This window comes from Lampetra fluviatilis, chromosome 41, assembly GCF_964198595.1.
Source record: "Lampetra fluviatilis chromosome 41, kcLamFluv1.1, whole genome shotgun sequence".
Classification (NCBI taxonomy): domain Eukaryota; kingdom Metazoa; phylum Chordata; class Hyperoartia; order Petromyzontiformes; family Petromyzontidae; genus Lampetra; species Lampetra fluviatilis.
In genome coordinates this window covers 7,639,998-7,656,576 of record NC_136315.1, presented here as the reverse complement: position 1 = coordinate 7,656,576, position 16,579 = coordinate 7,639,998, and the positions used below count along the sequence as shown (strand labels likewise).

General features: G+C 45.5%; 1 protein-coding gene across 2 annotated transcripts in view; it reads left to right on the top strand.

Moving 5' to 3' along the window:
• Positions 1–5,016: 5,016 nt before the first annotated feature.
• Positions 5,017–16,579, top strand: part of LOC144946506 (sorbin and SH3 domain-containing protein 2-like) — a 193,591-nt gene continuing 182,028 nt past the window's right edge. Inside the window, exon 1 of one of the 2 annotated variants that reach the window (XM_078875446.1) lies at positions 5,017–5,109. The gene's annotated coding sequence lies outside the window, so the exon portion shown is untranslated. Of the gene's footprint in view, positions 5,110–5,673; positions 5,692–16,579 lie in introns of those variants that run through there. The other variant, XM_078875445.1, reaches the window with a different exon arrangement.

Genomic DNA, 16,579 nt, shown 5'->3' with positions numbered 1-16,579 from the left:
CACCACTCATCCCTTCAACAGACACTCACCAGACTCTCAATACTCATCGGACTCTCACCACTCACCTGCAACGTACATTCACCAGAAATGTACTCACCTAAAAGTCACACTCGCTGGACACTTGAGTAATTCCGTTCGTGTCTTCCTTACCTTGCTCTTAAGCAGCCTCGCTGAATCTAAATATTTGTGGGGTTTTCAGCAGGGCCTTACTTGGGATATTTGGTCAAATCTTAGACTGTCTTTGCATTTTGGGTGAAATTGGAGTGGACCGTTTTTGTTATGTCAGTGAATGAAACTGGAGCGAAACAGGTAATTAGAAATCCACAATCAAGCAAGATCAAGTGAGATTATTTTATGAAATAAATCTCCAGAAACTTACACCATGTAACATTAACTTGTACTTCCAAGAGCATGCAGGACACTCAGTGCAATTCTTGAGATAGGCAAAGTTCGGTTGGGTCTGTATTCTGCAAGTATTTTCAGGAGTAACACTGTGCAGGTGTTCACAGATGTGCTGTGAGAGCATTCAAAAGTGTGTTATCGGGTTTACCGCGTGTGGTTTGCTACGACGTATGGTACTTTTGTTCCACCTCACAGATACATGAGTATCAAATGTGTATTTCAAATTAAAAATTCTTTGAATTTGTCCGATACCGAACATGCATAAGGACAAAATAAAGTAAGCATTGAGCTTGTGTTATCAGCGAAAAGAAGTCACGTTTACAATTCTACCATTCACAGTAAACTGTTGAAAACACAGCAGAGACGTGAATACGGTCAAGACGATGTATTCCTAATGTGTAACCGGAAGGTTAATTTAAATGATCAGTTTAAACGGCGTAGTAGCGTTGAGTCGACATCTGGCTTTTGGACAGTGGGGCTTTAAGGCGAGGTTTGCGCGAGCGTCCGTGCTTTCTGTCCAAGGCCCTTCAGCGCTGCGTGCCTGAAGCACCACACTAAATAACGAGGGATTAGAGGCCCTGTCACCAGGGCTTTTGATCAATGTTCAGACTTGGCAATATTTTATCGGCCGATGACACTCCTTTTACCAGGTCCTTTTTCACGAATGGATATCGCGCGTTATTATTGAACGTCAACGCCGCCACGTGTTGCGCGCTTGACGCGACCCTTTTTTGGGGTTGGTATAAGCTTTATTAGGAATAAGTTGACGTGTTTTTACTCCGCGGTGTTGCGGAGTTTGTTTCTACGCCAGCTTAGTGCGACGCCCTTGTGGATAATGAGAAACGCCGTGCTACGTACACGTGGAGCTCGCCGGTCTCGTTCATATTATTTTGGTGATACTGCTGTGGTGCATAAGGTATATTGCTACCTTTCTGGGCCCTCACTATGGGTTCTGAAGAAAGACCATTGCCCAAAATGTCACCTTTTAATGTATGTTTTTATTTGATATCAGAATCAGAATATTTATTTTAACTGGAGGAATCCGATGAGCTATAAAGCTCTTTTTCACAGATGTCCAGTCGAGGCGGGTAAGAACGTTACAACAACAAACAATGCAACAACTTAATCGGAGTGCAGAGTACAAGAAAGGTAAACAAATCACCCAAACACAAACAAATACAACTCTAAACCATCACCATCCTACCAGCCCACTGAGGTATTCACTTATTGTTCAAAAGCGACCTGGCCACAAATGATAGCTCAGCTAAGTGGCTTATCATTTAGATATTTATAGCAGCAAAATAATCTAAATAGTCTAAACCAGGGGTGGGGAACGTCCGGCCCGCGGGCCGTATGAGGCCCACGAAATCATTTGGTGTGGCCCTGCCAAGGCAACCGCAGGCGGGACTCGAAATTCAATAAATCTAGGAGCAAACCTGGAAAAGCAGTTGCGAGTAGTAGCAACATCATCAATACCAGCTAACATCACACGCCTCACCAAAGAGAAGCAGTTCCAGCCATCAAATTAGGGGTGTGTTAATTAAATGTTTGACCAACTATAACGGGCTAATTTTTAAGTTGATCATGTTGTATGGCCCGCGAATGATGTTATACATATCCAAATGGCCCTTGGCAGAAAAAAAGCTTCCCCACCCCTGGTCTAAACGCATGTTACTATATGTGGTGGATGAAAAAATGGGAGGACCCGGAGAAAAAATCCACCCGACCACTGGGAGCACATGCAAATTTCAAATATACAGGCGTCAAGGTTGGGATCGAACCCCCGACCTCATGCATACCAGGACGAGGAAGATGACATCACACCACCATCAAAATCAGGTAGTGCTATTTTGGTGAATACGTTTGTGATTTTTGTTGTTACATGGTCTTATTCTGCATTTGCTTCGAAGCATTATCACCGTTCGGTGTGGAAAGTCGTGTGCTGGCGATGTTTGTTGTGACAATTATTATTTTATTTTACATTTAAACATGCTGAACGTGCATTGTAATAATGTCAAGTTTGTGAATTAAATTTGTCAAACAAATGTAGGCTGTGGTGGGAGGGTCAATGGCGAAGAATTAGCAAATTAAATTGTAAACACAGAGATGTAAATATAACATAAAAGTGGACAATTGCGCTCAAAATGCCATAGGAAAAATGGGAATGAATTTTTTAAAGATAATTTATGATTAAACGAGTATAAAAAAGACAAAGTGCCGTAATTAATGCTCACTAAAACGTGTTAATCCCTGCTCATCGGTTTGCAAACTATTCATCGGAACGAATGAACCCGTTCTTATTATAGTACCTTCATACTGAAGGAAAGTTTTACTGGTAGGAACCTCCTGGTTACACCAGCCCACAGGGGATTATTGTGTCCGTCCGTTCGTCGTGCATCCAAAAATGGGAGGGGTGGGGCTAGGTGGAGAGGGGAGAGGCTGGGTGGGGAGGGTGGGGAGGGGCTGGGTGGGGAGGGGCTGGTCACCCCGGGTGCCCTTATAAAACTCAACGTTTAACCTACTCACGCCGGCTTGTGCCCGCCCTCACAGTCGGCCATATTTGCGGAATACACCACGCCGCCGTTGACCCTGGCCATTGACCGAGCAACCCAACGTTCCAACCAGCTCCCTCCGCAGGTATGTGTTACCTTCGAGTGACATATTGGCTCACGGAACACTTCATCCTATCAATTAAATCCAATTTTCTGAACTGGTTTTGGATGCTGCCGTGGTTTAATGGTTACGGCACTAGACTTGCAATTCGGAGAGTAGCCAGTTCAGTTCCGTCTTACGGCATGGCAGTTAAGACAATCGTTAATTTTCTTAAATCCTCCCCACCACCTCTTGTCCACAGCTAGATCGGCAGGTCACGTGTGTTGGGGTAAATTAAATTGTGAGTACGCCCAACTCTTCCACCACGTACTGTCACGGTGGAAGAGTAGACCAAATACACTCTAGAGTTCACTCGAGCGCCCGTTCGCCAGCAGTGGCATGAGTACGCGATTGCCGGGCTGCAGGTTGTTTTTCAACCTTTGCTCGATTTGTAGGCCACATTTGAAACCATCTCAGGTGGCCAGTGTGCTGACCTGAATTTAACTGTAGCACGGTCCAGCTTTGACGAGTGGACGTTGCATTGAAGCTCACTGGAGCATACTCCACGCCGCTGACTGTCCATGCTGCCCCTTAGCCACCGAGTCTCCCTCGCGCTGGACACAAACGAAGCGTAGTGCACGCATCGCCTGAGAGGGTACATCCACTGCGGAGATGGAGCGATCTTCTTCTTTCGTGCGACAGACGTTAGATGCGGAGCATCAACTACAATTTCACATTCAGGTGGTCAAGCCAGCAACCGCATCACGAGCAGAGGAGTGTATCGACGTGACGTTTCCTTTTGTGAATCGGGCATTGCATCGTTATATGTTTCACGATCTGTTCAGGATGTACACAGTCGCACACTGGAGAGTTTTTAATTTTCCATTTGTGCATCAGGGGTTGATGGAGCGATGAGATCAATTCATGCGCCGGTGCTGGAGAGATTGTTGCATGGAAAGATTGTGAGAGGTGGAGGCAGACTCTTTGGTTTTTTCGGTAAAGTCACGTAGGTAAAAAATTTAATTAAATAATTGAAAAAACTAAATTAAATCACGACGTTTCGGGCGCAACACAAGCGTCATTCTTCAGGTGGAGACAACGGGACAACGTAGCGAAAGCACAACCGCTTAAGTGGAAGGACGCTTGTGTTGCGCCCGAAACGTCGTGATTGAATTTAGTTGTTTTCATTTACTTAATTCATTTTTTTACCTACGCGACTTTACCGAGAAAACCAAAGAGTATGAATCCTTGCAGTCACGAAAACTTCAAATCTAGAATTAGGTAGAGGCAGCTTGGAGAGGCCTTCATCCAGCGGTGCATAGATCATGGCTAATGATAACATCACATGACAAACATGTGCCAAGTATTATATTTCTCTACCTGAATTTGATTTGGTGAATCAAATGCAATATATTCCAAGGAACGATTTATTTTTCATATTTATATTTAGTTTTAGCAATGTGTGCATGTTGAACTTCTTTCACATCGCACGTAGGCCAACCATGCTAATCGGAGCAAGACGAAACTGTTGGGGTGTAACACTGAGTCACACGTGTATTCAAATTACGTCATGCCACACATACATTGCATGTTAAGAGGGGAAGAGATACAGGTGGATAGGGTTATAAGCGTGGGAGAGGAGTTGTGCAGGGGGATACAGAAAGAATGGTAACAGAGAGTGAATTCAGCAGGATAAATTGAACAATGCAAGGACCCACAACGTTAGTGACAGAGAGGTGGGCTGAGAAGGTGAGAGGTTAGGAGGGAGTGGAAAGGATAGGGTACCGATGAGAGTAAAGCAAGAACGGAGTTAAGTGAGAGAGAGAGAGCGGTGGTGAGAAGCTGATAAACAAGCCAGTGGGAGTCGCTAGGTTTAGCATACCTCGGGTTAAACAATAAGCGAATGCAGCAATTGCGAGACACGGCGAGGCAGTTTTACCGGTGCCCCCTAGATAAAGGAGGCCCCCCCCCCACACACACACCGCGCCACGCGCACAAGTGGTCTCGAGTGAGTGCCGGAGCGAACGCGTCACTCTGACCTCCCCCTCCGCCCCACCTGTGCACACTTTCACATCACACCTTTCAGTTGCCCGCCCGTTTGCTGCCCCGCGTTCGGTAAGTGCGTGCGTGCGTGTGCGAGCGTGCGCGTACCAAGTTTGGGGAGCGGTGGTGTAGTGGTTAGCGCACTGCGCTATGAAGCTGGCGACCCGGGTTCGATTCCCGCTCTACGGCCAACACCGGTGACGATTATCTGAACCGCTCCTGGGCCTCCCCTAGGTCGACTCAGCCTGAAATGAGTACCTGCTGCGGTGTGTAAACATCGCCACTGGGGAGACAAAGGCGGTCGGGCGCGGTGCTGGCGACCCCCACCCCCTCGTGTACCGTTCCGGCCTTCATAGGTGCTCGCTAACAGCACTTGCCCCTACAGTCTGTTAAGGCTATACGGGGGATCGTTGTCTTGTTTGTGCGAAGGTGACTGGGTTGAGGGGGGGGGCGACCCGGGGAGTCTCTTTTTTACGCGACGCCAACTTGACCGTGTTCACTGTTTGCTGGGTCTTTTTTTGCGTGCGCGTGCGCGTACGTGTGTTCCACGCAAGCTGCTTGCTAAACGTGACCCGGAATTGCTGGACTGTTCTTTTCTTTCAAGAAAAAACACGACACGCGCGAGACCGGAGAAGTTGCGACGTCACCTGTCAGGTGCGATAAAAAGAGAAAGAGAGAGAGACAAAGAGACACCGTACGGACTGCTCCACCGTCACCCTCGTTACTCGCGGGTGAAAAGCCGCGCTGGAAAGCAGTCGCGTGTTTTGTTGGCAGCGTGTGACGACCGCAACCGGTGAACGCGGAAACCGGTCGGGACGGCGTCGGTTCAAACGTTTGTCCGACGGTTCCAAACGCATGCCTTGACGTTGGGCGTGTTTTACCGGGTATGGAGTGGCAAAGTTGTCGCGCGTGCAAGCGGTGACACCTGACGCCGTGTGTGGGTTCCACAGGCGCCGAGATGACCCAGGTACTAAGAGGGGGGTGGGGGATATCCCGCCTCTTGCCCCCAGGGCCCAGGCAAGCACGCTGTGCCACTGGGGATATGGTTATGGATAGTATCTAACAGTCCATCGTGTTTGGGTTAGGATTATGAAGAGTGCAGTAAATGTTTTCCTCTTTCTTTATATATACTAGCGGGAAGTACCCGGAGTTGCCCGGGCGAAAAAGACAGACACACACATCGACCTACACACACAGACATTGACCCACATACACAAAGACATAGACTCACACACACACATATGGAATCATGCGTCTGGGCTCTTCCCCCGATGTATTTTTTTATTCCCCCCGTGTGCTATCGGCCTAATTTCGTTGAGATAAATATTACATTTTGGACATCTCACAGTCTGGGGCAGAGGACTTCTCCCGGAGGAAAACAGAAATCCTTCAAGTGGCCTCTTGAGCCCTTGACACAGTCGGGGGCATCGTCTCCCATGCGCTAGGCAATGAGAGTAGATAGCGTGTTCGTCGAAGCTGATGTGGGGGGGGGGGTGTTATTCTTAGAGAAGGAATTTATTGAAATCAGATGCAAATCCCATATGGCGAGGGGTGTTTTATTGTGCAGTCATTGGTGACTGGGCTGAAACCATCATCAACTCTTTACACTTGACAATCCAGCTTAATCAGAATCATAATATTTATTTATACTGGAGGAATCCGATGAGCAATAAAGCTATTTTTCAAAGATGTTGCTGGGATTCGATCCGAGGTCTCAAAGATGCCGACCACCCGGCCACCGAGATATGATTTTATTTACCTCAATGAGGGTAAGAATGTTACCGATACTAAACATTTCCACATTAATAAGTAATGTTTAAATGCACGCAAAATTTAATGAAGTAAAATCAAGCGTACTATTTAATGTCGTCCCTCCATCAATGTTAATCATTAACAATTTATAACTTTACTTGTCAACACGCCACTGAGAAAAGTTCTTAAACGCTCACATTTTTAAATCCTTTATATTAAGTTCGCTTGCTTGCTTGCTTGCGTGCTTGCGTGCTTGCTTGCTTACGACCGTGCAAATCTTTCGGTCGTTTTTTAACCAACTTCCCGTGATCCAATCGAACTAACATTTTGCACACAGACTCGTTGTGCGTGACAATTAATTTTCGTGAAATTTTTTTTCCAAAATTTTACACTGTTTAGGGAAAACATTTTAAATATTTAATTATCAATTGCTTAATGCTGGCAGACAATCATCTGACCCATAGGTGGCAGCCATCTCAAGCCAGAGGACGAGAGGACTCTAGCCGCCACGCATATAAAGGATTTAGAGTGAAACACTTTGTTTTTACGGGTTAATTTTTTTGAAAGTTTATTTGAATAAAGTTGAATGGAGCCGTCGGAAGTATCTGCCTACAACCTTCATTTCTCGTCATCATCATTCCACTTCATCACTTATTAAATTTGCGGCCCGAAGGAGACAAATCCCTACAAAGTATTACAGACGTATTAATTATTGATGTCTCAAATTATAAGAAACTATCATATGTGGGCCATTGCACACGGATGGCTGGCTCTTATTATAACAGTACCAAACTGATATTTCCACTTTCAGGGGAACATTAACTTAACAGAGGCAGTAAAGCAAAACAAACTTGTGTTTGCGTATTTATTTATACTACGCTGCAAACACAAACGGGGCTTATTTTTTGTAATCCTGTGACAAGTTGTAAATATTAAGCTGACTGTTTGAACTCTAACCCGACTCTATGTATTAAGAGTTATAGCAGATGAGATAACTAACCCGCATTGTCCACGTAAGAGACGTGCAATGCTCGGCAGATATATTTTATGCCAATTCTGACATTCGCCCCATTGTGAATGCGGTAAACTGCAACTCTGTTCAGCACTTAACCGAATTAACTGCCCATCGTAGGCTTGGACAGCGGCTACCAACGCTATATTTGTACGTTGAACTTCTTTTGCACCGTATGTAGCCAAACGTGCTAATCGGCGGTGCTACCCATATGGCAACTCCTGACGCCATTGAATGTATTACGCAACTTTTTGGTTCTTTCGGTAAAGTCACGTAGAAGGGAAATAATAAAATAATAAAAATTAAACATTATAAAATCTTTTATTAATTTATTATTTCCCTTCTACGTGACTTTACCAAAAGAACCAAGAAGATGAATCCCTGCAGTCACGAAAGCTTTACATCGAAATGTATTACACAACTCACTCCGTGCAGCGACAACGTGTTTGTTCAGCCGCTCTTCAAATTTCGTGCGCAGGAGGCAGAGCGTTCGTTAACGTGCGGCGTGTGCCACGTGTGGGTCCCCCCGTCGACCGTGAGAATCAAAGCACCCACCGCGAAAGCGGTCGGTGAGTTCATGTCGCCAAGTCGAGCGGCTTGTAAACGGTGCCCACCTCGGCGGCACGATTGCTCTCGCCGTGACGGCGCGGCGATTGATTTCAGGGCCTCGGGAAGGGACTCCAGTCAGACTGTGTTGAGCTCGCTAAAAAGAAAGCAGGTACTGTGTGTGTTATTTCTGGGTGCGTGCAGGGGTGCTTCTGACAGGAGGGTGTCACATGCTGCCGTTAAGCCCTCGTTAAATACAGAAGCCATTTGTGCTGCCAACACTTTTACAGGGTACCTTGTCCTTTCCGACCCCTGTGATGCAGGGGAAAACGTGGCTGGCAAGCCACCGTAATTCTGTCGCACACAAATTCACCACCGTTATTCTTTCCAATCTTCTAGGCGCTTCTTTAGCGTAATGTTAGGAGACGTTTAACAGACATGCTGTGTGTCTTTGTATATTTGTAATACTGTGCATGGCTAGAACGTTCTAAATAGGTGTGCGCTCATTAGCGCTCGTCCCAGAGGTCTGTGCGGTTAAACGGGGCATCTTTGATGTTCGTGTGTGAAGTCTGCCTTGTTTCATTTAGTCAGCCTCAGAGACCACGGAATGTGGCAGTCACGTAGTGGTATTGCCACCACCACCACCACCACCAAAAACGGAAGTTTTTGATGTTGTTGCTAATCGCTGTTTGGCTCGAAGCTCTTCAAATGTATACAATTGCTGGAAAAAAAAGCGAACATTCTCTAATTGCACCTCTCTGAAAGTCCATTGTAAATAATATTATTTTACAATTACAAATGGCGAGATGTTAAATGCCACGCCTGGTATGTAGGAGTACGTGGGTTCGATCCTGACCCTGATGCCTGTATACAGTATTTGGTGTTTGCATGTCTCTCTCCCCGTTGTCGCGTGGATTTTTCTCCAGGTTCTCTGGTTTTTCCCTCTACATTTATAAAAATGCATTTAGAGTATTTGACCACAATAAATTTTCCACGTGAGAAGCCAATTTTGTCACCTGTCATTTGTGAAGAGGTCACTTCTGAAAAATAGCTACTATTTCGCTCAGTGGACCTTTATCTGTCAAAATAAAAAAAAAACTGTTTTAAGATCGCTCCCGAAACTCCGTTCCTGTTTGCGGAGGAGAGGAGGCAGGAGCGACAGAGTGGGAGGCTCCTGGCTTACATAGCCTCATGGCTCTGCGAACACTCGTACAGAGCCTTATGACAGCAGAATCTAGGGTTGCCACCTGTCCGGGTTTGACCTCGATAGTTAGAGAATTGACACCGGCGTTCAGATGGCAGGAATTGATTTGTACTGATATCTGCTACCGACATTGTGTTGAACTTTCGTACAGTGTTGCTACTGTTCCCATGAACCTGACTCATTGATTCATGTTTGAAACTCGACCTACTAGACTGACAGTTTCGTCTCGTTCACACGGTGTTCAACCACTATAGCTGTAGGACAAAACACACAGAGTATCGCTCTGACTCGCTCCTACTGGATATCTGTGAAAAGAGCTTCATAGCTAATCGGATTTCTTCAGTATAAAAAAAACATATGTTAGATTCTGATTCTAATGTATTTCACCGCTTCTTACCCTCCCGCTGTATTGTATCGCAAGTTCTTACGACCTTGCTCAATTCAATACACATATTGACACTCATCTATTATACCTCCAATAGCACTGTTTGTTGCTAGCATTTTGGGCCACTTGGCATATCAGGCCTTTGGGCCTGCGCTCAACAAATAATGATTACAAAAACCGGTATAATCGAGACGATAAAAATGAGATCGAATTTGTTTTGTTTAAACGCGATTACCAAATCGATTTACGGCTTCGAATCTCTGCGAAGGTGGATTGTCGAACGCTTTACCAAACTCAGCCCGAGCCAGCTCGCCCATTCGGTACCAGCGGCAAAGGTTATCGCCGCTCGCTCTCTGAACCATATAAGGCGCCGTCGCCTAGTGTGTCCTGTGGCATGGCATGCACCAGCCAGCCACCTATAAATGCTAGCCGAGGGTTGATTGCCCTGTAGGACCTCGGAGATTTACGGTGAACTTGTGGCTCCCACAACAGCTGCCTTGCAGCACGGTGTCAAGCCAAACACCAGCCCAAGTTGAAATCAATGCCTCGTAGGGTATACTGCTTGTTTACTTAGTGTCTTAAAATCATTACGGACCCACTGTCCATATTTAGGAGCCCCTTACATTTTATTTGAAAGTGCCACGCTGTGAGTCTCACCACGCATGTAATAACTTGCCATTACTAATATACGTTCATGGTAAATATAATTATTCACCAATTGGGAAGCTCCACCCCTAATGGTACCCATTCCCAGGATAAAAAAGAAGAATAGGCTTTACCCTTTCTGGTGTTAAGATGTGCGAACACCACGTAGACACAGGTTGCACGGCATCGAGTCTACATTAATCCAGGAATTTTACTCAGGTCACTGTATATAAGTGCAGTGCATGAAATTATTATCAATTGGTTATTTCATAATCAGGACTGGGCTATAGCAAACACATTCCTGCGGAGGGAGCTGGTAGGAACGTTGGGTTGCTCGGTCAATGGCCAGGGTCAATGGTGGCGTGGTGTATTCCGCAAATATGCCCGACTGTGAGGGCAGGCACAAGTCGGCGTGAGTAGGTTAAACGTTGAGTTTTATAAGGGCACCACGGGGTGACCAGCCCCTCCCCACCCAGCCCCACCCCTCCCACCCCCCACCCAGCCCCACCCTCCCCACCCAGCCCCTCCCTGCACGACGGACGGACGGACACAATAATCCCCTATGGGCTGGTGTAACCAGAGGTTCCTACCAGTATAAGATATGTTGTACTTTTTGCGAGATGCTTTCAATTATCAAGAGCACGACAAAAGGTTCAAACGGGTGTATTTTTAGATGGTAGTTGAGCGGCTGCTTGATGGCAGCATAAAGCTTTGACCAAAATTGTCTGGAATGCACCCAGTCTCGTCTATCTCAAAAGCCAATCTGGATTGAGCCTGGATAGAGCCTGGATAGTGCTTGGATGGGTGACCACCGTGGCACAATGGCACTGATTGCTACAGAAGACAGGGAGGAAACGTGACATGAACTCCCCCCCTATCCTGCTCACCCCTCCCTCCTCACCTTCAGCAACTCAGACTGACCAGTGTGGTGAAGTATGATGAATTACACTGTGTTCCTCGGTAGTAAGTGTTATTTTCTAATTGCTTATGCCTCACAAGTACAGAAAACGGCTATTATTCCCCACAAACTTTGCTTTTGTGACCAGGGCAGTGATATTTTGAAATGTACATATTTTCAATGAGAAAACGTGTGTATTTGTGTCATTCCTTCACATAAAGTCCTGGTCATAAAAGCAAAGTTAGTGGTCAATAATAGCCATTTTCTATACTTTTGAGGCATAAGCAATAAGAAAGTAACACTACCCAGGAACAAAAATCGTGTTACATAGTGTTTCTGTCACGGCCTACGAGATGTGGGGAGGCTCTCATCCAGCTGTGGATTGACTTAAAGTGGCATTACAAGTCGAAATTTCGTTTGATATCTTGTGTCTTGTTATGATGATCCCTTTCTAAACAAATCCACGGTTTTAAATATAACCACACCAGGGTTGTTTACACACTGACATGACATCACGTGACTCTGGTAAGCAGGCCTCCTGCGTAAAAAAACTTGCCACGTAATCATTTACATGTCTGTGTGTCCCATGAATGTTTTTCTCTCATAAATATAGCCCTTAACGATCAGCGGAATATCAGCTAACTCAGACACGGCTGCTTTTAATGCATTGCCCTCCTGTTGTGTGAGTGGCGTACAGCAGAGCTCCTGATGTCTGTTGACAAGTGAGGGCGCTGTTTGCGGATAAGAAAAATCGTGGCAGATGAGAAAGGGCTTCTCATCCGAATCAAATGTGTCATGCGACTGCTCTTATCTGCAAAACAGTGACTGATAATCGTAATCTCTTCCAGTTATCTGACTGCATCAGACACAGTATATTGTTCATTGCTATCATCTTTAATAAATCAACTTCTGCCCTCCGTCTTCACATAGAAATGTAATGCTTAATTATATTAACCACTCTCATGCCCTTTGCACACAATATATTATCAATCAGTATTTTAGATAAACAGCAACACTCCAGACTGGCTTTGACATTTTGGGTCTCATCTGCAAAATCAGGCTTTGTTAAATAAATGTATATGAACGAAAGTATAAAGGCATTTTTGACATACATCAGTTATTGTATTACGAATACAATCAATGTTATCACAGATTTTATTTTTGCACTTGGATAGAATCGGTCAAAATATGTATTCACTTTAAGTTATTAAAACAAGAGTATAAATTAGCTTGGAATATAATATCCCATCACATGAATACACTTTCAGTATGTGAAGTTTTCGTGACTGCAAGGATCCATACTCTTTGGTTCTTTCGGTAAAGTCACGTAGGTGAAAAAAAGCATAAAATAGAAATAACTAAATTAAATCACGACTTTCGAAAGCAACACAAGCTTCCGTCATCAGGTGGGACAACCATAACAAAAAAAAAGAACCAAAGAGTATACACTTTCAGTAATTTATGTCGTGAAAGACATCTAACTTCAAAGAGACCCATGGTAGCTCACCTTTCACTTGTGCCACTCTTAACTTCTCATCTTTTACGATCGAAAATTTCAATACCATAAAAGAAAATTCCCATATTTTAATTCACCTCTCACTTGCTATTGCAATGGCTGACATTCTTGAAACAAACGCCAAAGAAACTCAAAAGCCACTTTTGCTCGCGATAGCTTGGGGCATGCGCCACTGCAATGCCCTCACCCTAAGTGCAGATGGATGCCTTTGATATTACAAAACTCGGCGTGCTATTTTGTTCGTACGCGCCTTATTCCACTCCTTGTTGGGCGAACGCGAGAGAGCGCCTTATCTCGAACCCTCGGCCACCCGCCGGTTTAGCTGAGGACAATCTGCTCGAGTGGCCGCGTGCCACCGCTATCAAAGCCTCAAAGTGCCAAAAACCTGCCACAGCATAGCTTTGCCTTTTCTATTACATCGGGGGGGATGGGGGGGGGCGATGTAATAAGTGTGCAACGCCATGCACAGAGACGACATTGCATTAGCATGCTTTGGATGTCAAAATTAGTTTTCCATTCGCAATTAACATTGCGACGCCTGCCTCTTTGACATGCTGCAACGTACTCGCCTTACCGCGACACATGGTTGGAATGATACAACAAAAATTGCGTTGAGTGTTTCAGTAAATCATTGATTATTGCAACGCCGAATTCCGTGCCTGTACACTAAATTGTAGGGTTTACATTTTAACGATGAATTGATCGGTCGTTACACCAATGCAAAAACCTTGTTGCAATGGTAGGGTTTACATTTTAATGATGAATTGATCGGTCGTTACACCACTGCAAAAACCTTGTTGCACCGTAATCAGGCTTCAATTGCAGACATGCACCTTACCGGAACTTATGCAATGTATTATTAACATCGTACTGTATCGACTGTGTTCTATACTAGCCCATTCATAATTCCTGCATTATCATAGGAGGCTTTAAAACCACACTAATTTTCATTATACTTTCTCTCTAAGATTTCACCTTAGCACATGTGCAGCACATTGATGGTAGTAGGTGAGTAATTAAATAAATAGACTTCCATTTGATTGTACGTGGGTGAACTGTCCATTTATTGACTTTCGAGGCCCTTCAGTGAATGCAAGAAGCCCACACTCACAGGGCAGTGCCCATCATTAGTCCTTTCCCCACATTCAATCATTGCCTTCATTACCTCTGTCGCTCTCGCCATTCCACTTGTCCTTTTCAAAGCTGTATCCACATTTGTCTCTCTTTGTATCTAACCTTCTCCGTCCGTCACTGTGTCTTTCACTGCCTCTCTGCCCCTGTCTTTTGGTCTGTATATTTTAACAAATATGGATCTCTATCCCGGCGCATCTCTTTCTCTCTCTCTCCGTTGACTCCACCCCAACCTACCATCTCTCTCCGTGGCGGAATGCAAATTGTCAATCTCGGTGGCCTCCTGCAGTGATTCACACGGTTCCCGTTCTTCATCCCAAACCCTGTGCCCTCTTGTCCCCTCTGTACCCCCCCCCCTTCCGAGGCCCCCCCCCACCCCCCACTTCATCTCACTACCATTCCTGCAGCATTTGTACATTCGCCTGTAGTTATTGTCCCCTGTGATGGCCAGGGCTACTGATTTATGTCAGACCGGGGGGGGAGGGATATTCCCATTCAAGAATCACAAAGAGCTTTAGTTGTCTGTGCGGCTTCCCGAATACTAGCCCTGCCTGGCTTCTGATCAAAGTCATAAATTGCGTTGTTCATCTCAACTTTAGCAAAAAAAAATATCTGAAAGTTTTCGACGAATGCTATTTGTCAGGATGATTTACTTGCAGGGTTTTTGTCATCCGTGTCTTTGTCCTCCCTCCCGTTTGCATATCGTCAGTGGAATATCTCCTCTACCTGTTCGCCGGTCTGTTTTCTGTCGGTCGGCTTGTGCCTGTATTTACGACCGCGTAAGATGATTGAGCTTGTGCTGTATATCTCTCTGGTGCGTGTTTGGGCCCTATCGTGTGTCGTTCGGCACGGCGTCCCACGTTTTTCGCTCACCGCGCTGAAATTAAAAAGCTCCCCAGAATGTGGAGTGAAACGTCGGACATCGTGCCGAACAACACGTGGTTTGACCCAGAGACTAGTCGGACGGCTGTCCGTGTTTGTTGTTTGTGCAAACACACCAACTTGTGCACATCTCTATCTTAAAGCATTGCAGGGGCCTAGATATAAACAAAGCCTCAGAGCCATGCAATGTAGGAATTAATGGCCGTGCATGCCTTACTAGTGTGCACTCGGATTTAAAATTGAAATACATCTGGCCCAAGCATGCCTCGCTGTCATGTGTCGTGAGCGAGCAATGCTCCTCTGCATTTCACGCGCCGGGCGGGGAAAATTGATGTGATTGCATTTCAGACGTGTGCCACTGTTTTCATCTGCATACATTAGCCTGTACCTTTTGTAACAAATGGAGACAACCAGAGCTGGGTTGCGTTGGAGTAGTAGGGGGGGGGGGGTGGTTTAACCACGCGTGCCAGCGCGGTTGTTCACCACTCCGAATTACAAATGGATGTTATGGACATTTACTGGCAACCAAGCAGTTGGGCATCACACGCAACAATTAAAAGGTGCCTTTGTACAATTCGCAACTTGAGTCTATTGTAATTCATAAAACAAATTATTTTTTCAAAAATTGATAGTCATTTGCCAACCCAGTGCTGGATGAAGGCATCTCCATCCCACGTTTTTTTTGTGTTTTGTTTGACCATACGTCGCCATACCGGTCAGTGCGTTGTGGGCCCCACGAATGTTAGCCGGGAACTAAACTGGGATAGCAGGTTTCAAAGTGCGGTGCGCTAACCATGGCACTGCCGCTCCACAATTCATCAATTATTTCATGCAAACCAGGTGAGAACACACTGAGGTTATTGATACATAAGCCACTGACATCGTCGGAACCTTATTATCCGTATGCGTGAATTTTCTGTGTGTACTCAAGTTTCCTCCCTGATGCCAAATACTCATCAATCAGGAACTTGCCAAACATCCCCCTTCAAGAACCTCTGGAAAGAGTTACAAGTCTCAATGAGGCTTTCTGTGCATAAATACATGACTTTATAAATATACAGCCGTTTTAAAAATTGTACTAGTATAATAATGTACAGCCCTTGGTCAATCCACTGCTGGATGAAGGCCTCCCCCGTGCCACGTCAGCCATCGGCGTTATTTGACCATTTCAACGTGGTCATCGGTGTGGGCTGGTGAAGGACGGGCCAAGGGATGTTTCAGATAACACTCCCCACTGATGTTAGCTCTGGCTGGGAATTGAACAGGGGCGGTTTCTTCATTAGGGCGATTGGGCGACGCACCACCAATGTCATTCAACCACAGAGTCACGCTAGCCGTCACTGTGCCTCTGGATATAGTCCAATCAGCGTCATGTCACGTTCTGTGGAGTACCGCATCTTTTTGGGCGATTTCACTCCGGCTGAGAATCGCCCCGAGTGGCCCCATAGACTTACATTCAAAGATGTTTTTTTTTGAACGGGGGCGCTGCAATGCATTCTCTATGGCTTCCGGGAGGGCTCGCCCTAACGTGCTTACGTCATCATACGTAAGCACGTTTCATCCAACAAAAT